General features: G+C 33.8%; 1 long non-coding RNA gene across 1 annotated transcript; it reads right to left on the bottom strand.

Annotated features, from left to right (window-relative positions):
- Nucleotides 1-11,901: 11,901 nt before the first annotated feature.
- On the bottom strand, nucleotides 11,902-14,199 carry LOC141717457 (uncharacterized). The gene is made up of 3 exons (XR_012573655.1): nucleotides 14,049-14,199; nucleotides 13,235-13,299; nucleotides 11,902-11,984 (listed from the first exon to the last, which is right to left on the bottom strand). It is a non-coding gene; the product is annotated as an uncharacterized LOC141717457 (long non-coding RNA).
- Nucleotides 14,200-14,654: the final 455 nt, after the last annotated feature.

The raw sequence follows: 14,654 nt of genomic DNA, 5'->3' as shown, positions 1-14,654 counted from the left end.
GAAAATGGTGATGGAGATAGCATGGATCATGGGGAGGATCCAGTTCTAGAAATCAACTTCCATCTGCAAGGAAGTGGACCAAATCACATACACCTGATTTAATTATTGGAGATTATGAAGCAGGTGTCAAGACTAGAACTGCAACACCAAATGAATGTCTCTATCATTCTTTTCTATCTCAGACTGAACCAAAGAAAGTGGAAGAAGCTCTTCAAAATGCTGATTGGGTGCAAGCAATGCAGGAAGAGTTAAATAAATTTGAAAGAAATAAAGTCTGGACCCTAGTGCCAAGACCAAAGAACATATCAGTTGTTGGCACAAAGTGGGTGTTCAGAAACAAAACTGACAGTGATGGTATAATTATAAGAAACAAAGCAAGGCTGGTTGCTAAGGGTTACTCTCAACAGGAGGGTATTGATTATGATGAAACATTTGCACCAGTTTCTAGATTAGAAGCCATAAGAATCTTTTTGGCTTATACTGCTCACAAAAAGTTTAAAGTCTTTCAAATGGATGTAAAAGTGCTTTTCTCAATGGAGAATTGGTAGAAGAGGTGTATGTTGAACAACCTCCAGGCTTTGTAGATTCAAAATTTCCAAATCATGTCTAAAGGCTTGACAAAGCACTTTATGGCCTTAAGCAAGCTCCAAGAGCATGGTATGAGAATTTAGCTCAATTCCTTCTGGAAAGTGGATTTCACAGAGGTACAATTGATAAAACACTGTTCTACCTCAACCATGGAAAGGACTTACCTTTGGTACAAATATATGTTGATGATATCATATTTGGTTCTACAAATGCCAAACTCTGTGAGAGGTTTGCAAAGCTAATGCAGTCAAGATATCAAATGAGTATGATGGGAGAACTTAGTTATTTTCCGGGCCTTCAAGTCAAGCAAAATGAAGAAGGTACTTTTATCTATCAATCCAAGTACACCAGAAATTTACTCAAGAAGTTTGGAATGCAAGATAGTTCAATATCATCCACTCCCATGGCCACTGCAATCAAGTTAGATAAAGATACTGGATCATCAGTAGATATTACTAACTACAGAGATATGATTGGTTTTTTACTCTATTTAACTGCAAGTAGACCTGATATCATGTATGCTACCTGTCTTTGTGCAAGATTTCAGGCTGATCCAATAGAACCTCACTTAATAGTTGTGAAAAGAATTTCTAAGTACCTTAAGGGTACAACTGATCTAGGATTGTGGTATCCTAGAGAATCAGATTTTAAGCTAATAGGTTACTCAGATGCAGATTTTGCAGGATGCAAAATAGCAGGAAAAGTACTAGTGGAAGCTGCCAATTTCTTGGAGGGAGATTAGTTTCTTGGTTTAACAAGAAACAGAAATCAATTTCAACATCAACTACAGAAGCAGAATATATTGCTGCAGGAAGCTGTTGTGCACAGATTCTGTGGATGAAGAATCAGTTACTGGATTATGGGTTAGAATTTTCTAAAATACCTATTTACTGTGATAATCAAAGTGCAATTGCTATGACAGGTAATCCAGTTCAACACTCAATGACAAAGCACATCAGCATTAGGTACCATTTCATAAGGGGACATGTGATGGAAGGTACAATGGAATTGCATTTTGTTCCAACAGATCAACAACTAGCCGATATCTTCACAAAACCACTATGTGAAGCTACCTTTACAAGACTAGTAAATGAACTTGGAATGGTTTCAGTTTCTTTCTCTAAATCTGCTTAGTTTTTATTCTTAAGCATCAGACTTTATGATCAGTGTTTACAAATTATTTTATTTTCATATAATCTGTGCTTTAATTGAAATACATTAAATGCTGATTGTTATCTGATATGGATCTTTATACTCTGATAGTGATTTGAATGTTCTGTGACTATTCAATCCAATGAGGATATATGTACTAGATGCTGACATGGTAGTCTTTAACATACTAGAAATCCCATATTTGAATTAGTTGTTTATGTGGAAACTCATTAATACAAGCAAATTATGATTTTGAGCTTAGTCAAGTTTACTTTGTGTATCTTATTGCTAAGTCACAAACTAGATTTTTGCTTCTTATCCGTCAAATTCTGATGTCAGTAAATCTTAAGGATAAACCTAAATGCTGATAAGCCTCACTTATCTGAAGAAAAGAAAAGAATAATAAAAGTCAGGTACTCCTTTGAGATCTAGAGAAAATAATGTGGAAGGGAAGACCCAAGTGCATTGCTGGTATTAAGTAATATGCATTAGAAAAGCAAATAAATTTTCTTGGTGACTTTTCACATTCTCCGATTACTGGAGAAATATTCTGATAATAGCATAAATTCTGATAAGCAGTTGTGACTCACTTACACTGAGAAGCCACTGTAAAAAGGAATTTCAAAAGATGCATAAAATGAGCACAAACAGTTGAGGTGGACTCTAGCATAAATTTGTTCTTTAGTAGACTTCATGATTGATGACAGATTTTAAGCACTTTTCTTAGTTATGCCTTATTTCTAAGATGTACTGAAGTTTTCAGACTTTAATCTTTATCTGATATTTTGCTAAGGCACATACTATCACTCCATATGAATGATGAAAACTACTGTGGTGATTAAGTTGTTTTTGACAAACAGTTAAGTGTCATTTGTATAAATTCTGAGGACAAGTTCTGATGAAAGTTCTGATGATTAAACTCTGAAGAATCAAGTCAGTATTTGTATGAAGAATCACATAAAAAGATATTCACTTTTTGAGTTGGTAAGCCATATTCTGATGACTGTTAAAATCTGATATAAGTTAAAGTTCCGATATTAAATCCTGATGGAATCCTTGATGCTTACGTGGCATTATTCTTTACTTGACTTATTTGTGGTAAAAACTGAAACGGTCATAGTTAATCAGAATATAATTAGGTGAGATAAAAACAGTCATAATCATTAAGGGTTAGTGATAAACGTGCCTGTCCTGAAAAACTGCATGTGCACGGTAATTATTGCTTATTTCCCGTGCCCATTAACTTCTGCCATAACTTTTTACTGACTGTTCACACGTTGCCAGGTGTAAATTGTCTGCCATGCTTCAAAAATATAACTGTTGAGTGGAGAGAGTATAGATATGGGAGTTACAAGATTTTCTAATCTTTTACTTACTTTTCTATTCTTAATCTCTCTTATTCTCTCTCTCTCTCTCTAATATTCTCTGAAGCGTTTTCTTACAGGACTTTTATCAAACACCTTGCAAACACTCTCTTTCTCACTTAATCTCTTACAGAGATGGCACCCAAAGACTTGATTTTCAATGGAGCTAAGTTTGTTCCTAACAACTACTCGTCTATTCTTAGCAAGAATGAAGCCCGATCAGAAATTCACTTTATTCAGGACTTTCTTGCTAATTCTGATATTGGGTATGCTTTGACCCAACCTGAAGCAATCTCTGGAACTCAAATGCTTGAGTTTTGGAGAAGTGGTGTATATGATGATGGTGGTTCTCATGGGTCCCCAAGTATCATCTTTACAACATGGGAGGATGATCATGTCGTAACTTTGGCTACAGTTCGCCAACCACTGTAACTATCTGAGAATTGCATTTATTCGACTGTTGAGGAGCCAGTTCTTCAACAGTTGATGGCCAGTCTGGGGTATGAAAAGACATTGGCAAAGCTGGGTCAATTGAAGAGACCTTACATAAGGAGGGAATGAAGTATCTTCTTTGACTACATCACAAAGGCTTTTGCAAACAAATGTTCAAATTTTGATGCAATCCCAATTCTCAGTCAACAAATCGGGTAGGCTCTCATTAATCAAACTGATTTTGATTATGCAAGTACTATTTTAGGCTTTATTGGGGATAAGATGACAGAAGATAGGAATACAGTTTACTTTGCTAGATTCTGTCAACTTATTTATAGTTTTTGTTGTACTGATAAGCCCCAATAAGCTAGTGAATTAATTCCACCATTTAGACTTGCTAAAAGAGCTTTTAATGACTTATTATCTATTGATAATAAGAAGGCTGTGTTGAGACCCCTCCAAATTCCCATATCTGTCAAACAAGCCTTAATAAACTATGATCCCGTTACATACACTGCACTATACCCGGATGTCCAACCATCTGAACCTCACCCTTCAGCACCTACCACCACTACACAAGCACTTCAAACTTCTCAACCACAACCAAAATCTAACATCAGGACATCTTTCAAACCATCAACTCAATCATTTCAACCTGAATCATCAGCACATACCATAATACCTTCATCTTCTAGGCCAAAGAGGACAAAGTCTGCTCCTCAACCTCCACAAAAGAGAAGGAAGATGATTCTCAGGGATGAATCTGACATTGAAAAGGAAGCACAGGTTCATGCTTCAGAACCTGTGACAGTTGAAGCTGAGAATGTTACTTCTCAGAAAGAAACTGCAGCTCAAAGTTCTGATATTTTGAAGAGGAAATCTGTAAGCTTTGATGCTGCAACAACAACTCCTTCATTGGCAAGGAGATTGAAGAAAATGAGGGCAAAGAGGTATAATGCTAAATCTCCATATGAAGATACTGCAGAAGCTGAGGAAGGGGATCAGGAATCTCTGATCTCAAAAGAGCCAATAATAATTGAATCTCTGCCACCGCCAGCTACAGACAAAGACACTGTACAGGAGACAGTGGTTACACCTCCAGCCTCTCCTTTTCATGAAGATATTACAGTTGAAGATTCAGGATTAAGTCCTGAAATTGATATCACTAGGCTGCACATTCCAACTGTTCTTTATTTGGAAGCTCCTACAGAAGCTTAGCAATCCCCAGTTCAATCTCCAATCTTAAATGCTGAGATACCAACTCCACATGTTTCTCCAAAGCATATTGAAATTCCTACAGTAGATGAGGTTATTCCTGAATCTCCAGTTGCCTCACACACTGTTGTTCTGTCAGAGCATAATGAATCTTCTTCAAATTCTGAAGACAGTGTTTCTGTTGAGACTCCAGTTCCCATTCTGGGAAAGGAAGCACTGGTAAAGAAGTTTATTGAGCAGGATGCACCTATACCTTGGGAGGATACTCGTAGGGGAGTTGAGTGAACCAAGAAGTGGAATGATTCTGATTTCATTCCAAGCTCTTACATTCTAACAGAGCATGTGTCAAAAGCTGATGAGTTCTTGTCAAATTCTGATTTCAAGACACAGCTCAAGATCACTGCTCTCTCTACCAAGCATCTTCAAGGTCTACACTGTACAACTCAAGAAAAGGTTGACAAACTTTTGGAAAAGGCTGAAAAACTAGATATGGAAACCAAGCTTGATAAAAAGAGGTTTATCAGACCTATTTCTGAGAAAGTAGAAGCAATTGAGAAAACTCAAGAGAAGCAACATGCCTAAATTTCTGAGGTTCTGGAAAACCAAGCTTCTCAACAGGATCAATTGACTGAAATTCAAACTTCAGTAGAACTTCTTCTCTCACTCCTACTATCAGATGATGCCAAAAAGGGGGAGAAGATAGTTAAGTCCAAATGCTCAGAAGATCAAATACTGAAGAAGACAGATGATGAAACTGATGACCAGAGAAACCCTAGTTAGGGTAGAGGTCAAGCTCAGAGTAAACAAAGCAGCAAAGTGAAACTAAACTCTGATGCAAGCAAATCTTCTATTCAAAAGAAGACAAGTTCTAAAGCTGCTCAAACTGAAAATCTGATAGCAAGTACTGATAGTCAAAATCTGAGATCAAGTTCTGATGAGCAAAGTATGACAAAGCCTGATGTTTAGATACAAGGTGGAAGTCAAGATTCTCAAAAGTTCATGCAAACTCTGAAGCTCAAGGGAAAGCCGACTATTGTCTACTACAAGGATCCCAAGATTCAGACACTTGATGAAGAAATTACTAGAAGATTATTTCTGAAACATAATCCAGGAATGGATTTAGATAATCTCAAGGAGGAAGAAGCTAGATTTAAAGCTGAAAAGACAAATCTAAAGACAAAAGCTTCTGTTGCAAAGAAACCTCCAAGGCCTAAGGAAAAAGGCATTGTGATCAAAGAAAAAACAATTTCTGAGGCATCAAAGCACAAAATAAGATCACAATCTGAGATTGATCTTAAATGGAAAGGAAAGGAAAAGGTTGATGAACCTACAAAGTTTCAAAAGAGGAAAATATCTTCAGTTGTGATAGATCCTATCTATCAAACTATAATTCACGATGATGATACTCTGACTGAAGAAAATGTTCAAACTCTGAAAAGAAAGAAGATTTCTGAAGAATCAAAGACAATCTCTGATAAAGCTCAAGTTGTTCAGAGTGAAGAACAACAAGCAAAAGCAAAAACAGCAAGTTCTGATAAAGTCAAGAAGTCAACCTATGACAGTACTCAAGTTGATTTAGACAAAATGGAAGTAGATGATAAAATGAAACTTCTGTGGAAAAATGTCAAACCATCAGATCCAAAGAAAAGCCAATTACTGTTTGATTTCATGTCTATTGGGTTAAATGCTAGAGAACCAAGAGACAGGGATGGACTAGGTTCTGATGAAGCTAAAATCAAAACAGGATTTGAAGTTGCTACAAGAGATTCATTTTTACTAACTGACAAACCTCTTGAAGAAGTTACTCAGAAATACCTTAACAAGGTTATCTCTGTTCAAGTAGTACTGGATGCTCATGATAAGCACAACATCAAAGAAAATCTGATTCTATTTCTTGAAGATGGAAGGACATATCAGATGTTAGAATCAGATGTACTGAACAAAACTCTGAAAGAACTTCAATTCTTTCATTACCTTTTAGAGGTAAAGTCTAATATTACCAGGAGATGTTCAAACTTCATATTGAAGACCATCAGAGATAAAGCAAGAATTTCTGGTTCAAGATTTACATAATTCATTCCATGTATTGTTGAAGATGATGGAAGTGAAATTTCTATGAAGAAGGATTCTGCTAAGCTTGAGGTAATACTGAAAGAGAAATGTCTATGCTACAATGAAGAATCTTTTCATCCTAGGGTAATAAGACTGGACAATGGTTTAGAAAGAAACCATATCTCTTCTTTAAGGACTGCAATCTATCAGATTGGGAGTCAGAATGAAGAGATGAAGCAAGTCAAGACTACACTCTCTCAGGTCCCGAGGATTAAAAAAGAAAAGCTGATATCTCACTTTGTTAAGAATCATTATGGATTCAGATTGACTCAGTGAGATTGGTAAAAGCTACAAGGACTATAAGTTGTAGTTAGTTATACAGTTAAATTCTTTATGCATTTGAACTTAAATGTTTTTCAAATCATCAAATCTATTAACTTGTATATTTTGCATAATTTACAAGTTGGGGGAGATTGTTAGATATATTTGAGATGTCATGTCTAATATGGTTCATGTTTAGTTTTCAGATTTTAACAAACAGGAAATATCAGGACTTACTGGAATCGGTACTTACTAGAAGTTAAGGTCATATCAGAACTTAAGTACGGGAGGACTTACAGTTAAGGAAGGAAACTGATTTAAAGTAGATGATCGAGACTAAAACAAAAGAAGATATGCATAAAAAGAATTAGAAGACTGGAAGGCTTGTATAAGATATCCAATTGATATATTTTAGGAAACAGAATTATATTTCATACAATTAGAAATTATCTTGTAATTGTGTAGTATATAAACAGAGACATAGGTTTACACAATATGTGTTATCATTATTAAGATACATTATTCATTGTAACCTAGAAGCTCTTAGTAATATTTGTTCATCACTGAGAGAGAACAGTTCCATTGTAACATAATTTATTATATTGAATATATCTGTTTACTGTTACTTGTGTTCAAGATCGATTTGATTGTAATAACACTGTATACAACCCCCTTCTACAGTGTTGTGTGACCTAACATAATCCATCCATAGGTTTATCTACACCCAAGAACAACTAATCTTGATTTGTGCCTTTTAATAGTCCCATACGGATTATATTTTTCCTTATATAACCATTTGCAACCAATAGACTTGTATCCTCCCGGAAGAGGAACCACATCCCATGTCTAATTTTGTTCAAGAGCTTTTAACTCTAAATTCATGGCCTACACTCAATGATCATACTGAACTGCTTCCTTGGATATATTAAGATCTTGTGCAACCTATATTGATGTTTTAAAATAGAATAATGTAGAATGAACATGAAAGGATGCAGTAACATTCAAACATTGAGCTTGAGTAAAAGCACCTGATGCAAATTCAAACTTGGAATTGGACTTTAGTAGATGTATACAAGTGCACTCCTGGTTGGTGAGACAAAGAAGGAAGTCAATGCACAACAATTCATGGACTTTGCAGTTGCAAATCTATTGGACTATGTATATCTCTTCTTCACAAGCTCACTTCAGGTTGGTATGAACTAGTATACTACTCAAGAAATCGTCAAGGACATGGTATGGCACTCTAACTGAAGTTATAGTTAAATATGAACTAGTAGAGTCATCATAATAATAACTCTCTTATCACCAGGCACAAACATAATGTTATATATGTGTAGTGATATAAGGATAATGTTATATGTTGATCTACTAACAAAGACTTGTGCAAGATTATTTGCTAAGTAATTGCAGAATAGGTATGAAGGATCATGTTGGAAAAGTTGCAATTCTTTTTGGGATTACTTCAAGCAAGCCAAAAGAATATTTCTTTTAGAAGCTCAAATCAACCAAAAGAATGATGGCAATAAAAGTAAGTTAAAGATCTTTTGAAGATGTAAAATTTTGGAAGATTCTGAACATGCCGAGACTGCTTACCAACAGAAACCACTAAAGCTTGATCAATGCAACTCAGGTATAATGACAAGCTATATAGGTATGACAAGCTCACTCCTTTACTCAAATGCTAATAGACAACATGTAATGTTCTCAAGATACCAAAGTGCAAGGTTCTAAGTGGACTCTAGAGAATCCAATCTTATAGCTATTAACAAGATTATTAGATTTCTTAATAGACTACAAACTCTTGGAGTAAAGTACCCTAAAGATATTGTGCTTAAAATGTTTGGCTATATCGATATAGATTACGCAGGTTGTAAGAAAGACATGAGAAGCATCTTTAAAACTGTCAACTTAAGTGATAGAAGAAGCATCTCGGGAAGTTGTAAACTTCGTGGAAGAAGATTGATTTCTTGTTATGATAAGAAACAACCTCAAATCTAACAACTCTGTGGAACACTCTATGACAAGGCACCTTGACACCATGTATCATTTATTTAGAGAGCATGTCTTTGAGTCAAAGAGTCACTTACAGAAACACTTATTAACTCATTTGTTAAAATTAATCTTTCGAGACTGGTTTGTAAGTGTGGGATATCATTCATTGTTAGTTGGAAATCCCATCTATAAGGAATTCTTAATATAAGTTCACAAGTATAAAATCTTCAATATTTAAAGAACTTGTGAATTAATCAGTAATCCAGTACCTCGTACTTAGTGCTACTATATTGATTATCATGATTATAATGTCATATACATTTGTGGTAGTTAAGTATTATAGCATTAAGTTTGAATATTATTTTAATTGATTTATAATATGATGGTAGACAATTCCATTCCGTATCAGTCTCATAATTTAAATTATATTAAAATAATATGCAACATAGTTATTTGTATCATGTACGAATAATTGTGGTACTTTTAGTATTAATGATATTATTTAGAATTTTTGTTCTAAGTAATCAATGCTTATTTCTAAAATCACTAATATTGAAAGTTGAAGTATTTTCTAAGTTATGTGTATAAAATTCTCAATATTTCACTACACCATAGATTGCTTATAGCAACCCTAAAAAATGTTGCTATATGGCATAAATCCATTGCAATAGGTTCCACGACAACGTATTTCAAAAAATTAGGCATAACGTTTGGTCTCGTTGCCATAAGGGCTTATGGTAACGAATTTGGGACCATATTGCAACAGAGTAAAAAAGTTGCAAATTCGGTTTACATTAACGTTTTTGCATTTATAGCAATGAATATAAAAGCGTTGCAATCCATGAGGCTTCCTACGACAACATTATTTTGCAAACTTTTTTTGTGATAATTATTGCAATACATCGACTTATACAACATATTTCGAGTTAATTGTAACATATTCGAGTTAACAGAAACATAATTTATTAACAAATTTGAAGTGTATGGCAACTATTTTACCCTCTACTACAAAACAATTTTTAAAAAAAAATTAGGCATGACCTTTAGATTTCAGTAACAACTACCAAATTTAATTGGTATTTCCACAACACAATCCAACAAGTTATACATCACTATTAATGTTGTTCCAACATCTACACATAAACCATGTCTAAGAAAAATACAAAAGTTCAAGAAAAAACAACAAAATAAAGGTTACACACAATCTCAAGTTAATTATACATAGACCAAAAATTCTTAGTTAATCATCTTTAAGCTTCAACTCATGCGACTTCTTTATCTACACCTGTGGAAATCTCGTCTCCATCATCAACACAAGCATGCAAATTTAGACTAATGGATGATCTTTCTTTTTTTCTAAGTAAATTTAGACTTCTTGATGATCTTTATTTGCTGCTTTTCCGTGATGCCTTCAAGCACGCATGCCGCTCCAACTACTTGTAATAATTGTTCCGAATCTAACCAATTCCTTGTCTGCTATCTACTAACAAGTAGCAACATAAGTTAGGCTATGATAATATTAACAATAAACCACCAAAAAAATACCAATGTCGGAGTTTCAAATTTTATACGAAATTAAGAATTGCTCTTTACCTGAGCTGCAGATCATAAAAGGAAGTCTGATTACCAGTAACACTGGTTGTGGAGGGAGTGGAACAGACTCATATATGGCATTTTTTCAAGTAACCTCCAATTCATGTTCCTGATAGCAGCTTGACCCTCAAACTGCCATAATACCATTACTGCATAAATCACCAGTTATCCATTTATGTTGTCTCTACTCTGCCTTGAATATCTGTTCAATATATATTTTATCAGAAACATCCCTGTTTCAAAACCAGGAACGTCGGGGGGACCATATGGATCATAATGAGAACCTGGTAGAACACCCATGTTTCAATCAAGTAACATAGGTAAGATTTACATTTTTAAATCTTCAAGAAAGTAATAAGCATGGATAGCTATCATACCCTGAAGCACAAGTATTTAAATAGTTTAGTGTATTATTGAAAAGGAACAGAACATGAGAGTGTTTTATGACTGTTTATATACAATACAAGTAAATCATCTGCATAAAATGAAAGGTGTACTATTAGTATTACTAGTCTGCATTATCTACTGGAAATCGTGAAACTGGATGCTAAGCAATAGGTAGGAAATTTTCTGCAATATCAAGTATCAACTATATAAATTATTGAAGTGAGACTGTGAGAGATTAAAGATGAAAGATTCCTATTTACACATCTAGAATAGTCACTGTTATGACTAAGGTTTAAGTCATGGTAACACAGATGCATATGAAGCATGGTTTTTCGGGGTTGCAAAGGATACAAACCATATATATACCCTTCAGTCAATTCTTTCCTAACTTAACTATGCTTAATGAACTGGATTTTTACCTAAATATTATACAACAAAAAGCTTATGCATGATTAATTTTAAATTTCCCACTGCATTCTGTTTAATCAATAAATAGGAATTTACTGTGCTCAGATTTCCAAGGATATTCCCGCAAGTAAAAAATTATAAAACAATAACACTCATGCTCCCTAAAAGTAAATAATGTCAGATATGAACATACCAGTAAATTGACTCATGCACTGGACCCAACCAGGAGAGAGTACCCCAGAAGAACCTGAAGTAAAACAACAACAAGATTAAACATGAAATACTCAATTATCGAGGAACCGGATTTTTACATAGTGTTATACTTGAACACTGTATCGGTTGTAATTAAGATTTGAATAAACAGGATTCTGGTAATGGACTTCATATGTATATTCTAGCAAAAAACTTGATTCTGGTAATGCTTGGGGCTCGGGCTCAGAAGCCTGGTACAAATTCGCTGTTGATCCTCCAGTCAAAAAACTAAAAACACAATATAACACTTTCATCAGAAGGATAATAAAAGGAAAGTACCAGAATTATATTGCAACATCAAGCATCCACAACTATCTTACAGATCATGCCAAACAAACATGATGCTATTTTGTCATCAAAAGTAATATGTACATTAGATTTATAGCTATTAGAAAATACTATTCATATATAAATACACACAAAGTTTCCCATTAGGCCATAGTACTAATAACTATACAATAATAATTCAACATAAACGCAGTTTAAATAAATAATTAAACAAACAACTATACAAGTACACATAGACCTCAACTTTAAAACCAGCAAAGTTATTGATTCTCATAATATATATACCTAATAACACACTTAACAAAAATACAAAGTTAATCACTTATTTTATAGTCTCAAGTAAAACTTTACCGTAAACAATTACATTCCACAGAACACAAACTTATTCACACAGTCAACTCCAGACCCGAGAATATTATATTGATTTTTTTTCCAGCTAAATATGTTAGTATATATTAACTCATATAAGGATTAAAACGACATTAGTTAAAGAACACTAAACTAAGGTAAAACAGTAAATAAGTCACATAACATAAAGTCGAGAACATTTTATGAATTTATCGAGGTTAAAAACAAAACCTACAAATACATTGAAAGATTCAAGACAAAAGAACAATGACTTCAAATAACATTAGATCTACCTAGTTAATTTATCCTCAAGACTGTTCAAGTTAGACAAGTGTCTACAAGTATCCTACCACAGGTGCTTCGTGGTCATGGGAAAGGGCCTGGGTTTTTCTATACTATTGATGTTTCCTAGTCACAAAAATCAATATGTCAAGTGAATTTAGCTCAAATAAATTTTGTAAGTTCAATAAACAAGCATCTTAGGTAAATTGTCGTATAATGAGCAGAGATACTGTTCCCCTCTCCTCCTAACATGGCCAGTAAATCAAGGATCCTCAGTTTGGCTGTATGAGAATTAAGGTTCCTAATTACCATCTACCAACAAAATGAACCGGAACTTCTTGAGTTCTTAAGATAAAGACATCCATCAAAGCTACAACCTATACCCAAAAATTTCTAATCCAGGTTTTGTATATAACTAACCTTAAATCCAGAAATATTATTTGATGTACAGATAATCTTAATGTCACTTACATTTTTTAAACTTAACAGGTAAATATACGAGACATGATCATAAGCACAAACATTGATAATAAATAACAAAGATACAACAAAATATTTACTTTCCGGTCTTGGATTGAATTGAGTAAGAGCCGTCATCATATCCTTGAGAAAGAACTTTCTGCAACTGAATCATAAGAAAGCCCCAAAAGAAGTCAGTCAACTAAAAAAACAAGAATAACAACCCTGTCTATGTAAAACATAATTTTCACATTGACGAAAGAAATACAAAACATACCTTCCACTGCCAATCAAGTCATCGAATGTGACTGTATTGCTATTTCACACTACAATATTTATCTCCCTTAATCCTTTTATCTTAGTAGTCTTTGTATTTCTTATATTAAAGAGCTCTACAAACAACTATGCTCGACTAATATCTGATTGACTACCCAAATTTGAAGAGCTTGGAAAAAAGGATACAAAGACATTGAGTTTAATTTATTGAGTAACAACAACAAAAGAACTATGCACATATAATATTTAAACACTCGCATATTAGCTAAACTACAATCAAACAATTGTAACCTAAAGAACAAAATACAGGAAGCCATGGTATCACGTTTTATCCAGCACTAATCCTAGTATTCATATATGTAAAATTAAATGAAAATCCATCACATAAATAAACACTGATAACCCGATAACTACGTAATTTATTTGAATATGTAAACTTGTTACAATTGTTGGAAAGTTTGGTTTTCTTAATAATTTTGATCAGAAATTGATAGACGACGACTCAGTAATTGATTAGTAAGCTCATGAGTTTCGAAATAAACAACTCAACCTTTGGAACTAGAATTAAATACAAAATAAAAATATCACAACTTATATATCACAAAAAAAATTAAATATCAACTAAACCCCAAAACATACCTTTAACTTGTGAAGGGAGAAGCGAAAGCCCATGCCACTGAGATGTTAATATCTTCGATTCAAACTTTTAGGCAACTACAAAACTCAAACCTCACATTAATTTAAATAAAATCTAATTAAAAGGCCTAAATTAGAAAATAGAAACCTAAAATTGCAAATCTGTGGGAAGAACCCCAACTGAAATTTTGTGAGAAGAACCCTAAATTGAATCAAAAGCACGGAACTTGTTGTGAGAAGATGAACAAACCAAAATTGAATCCAACACTAGAGAGACGGTTCTTCGATTCTTGCGTATGTTTGTGTTTTGTGTGTCTGAGCGTGTGTATCAATTAGTGTTTCGAGTATTTTATTGTTTTTATTTCATAAGCCGGGAAATGTTTTTACCAAGCCCACTTGAAATTTTCAGATTGCCCGACTAGATTTTGGGCCCAAATTTTCAATCTATTGCAACGGTTACGTAATGCATTGCAATAGCATGCATTTTGTAACAACCTACAAAATTTGTTAATTCAATTGCAATGTTTTTAAAACCCCTTGCAATAGACATGAAATCATCTTTCAATAATAATGTTTTTTAGATAATTTTAAGAAATTTGGTTGCGAAAG

This window comes from Apium graveolens, chromosome 4, assembly GCF_009905375.1.
Source record: "Apium graveolens cultivar Ventura chromosome 4, ASM990537v1, whole genome shotgun sequence".
Classification (NCBI taxonomy): domain Eukaryota; kingdom Viridiplantae; phylum Streptophyta; class Magnoliopsida; order Apiales; family Apiaceae; genus Apium; species Apium graveolens.
The sequence above is the reverse complement of the archived record's forward strand: the minus strand, read 5'-3'. Positions and strand labels throughout refer to the sequence as shown.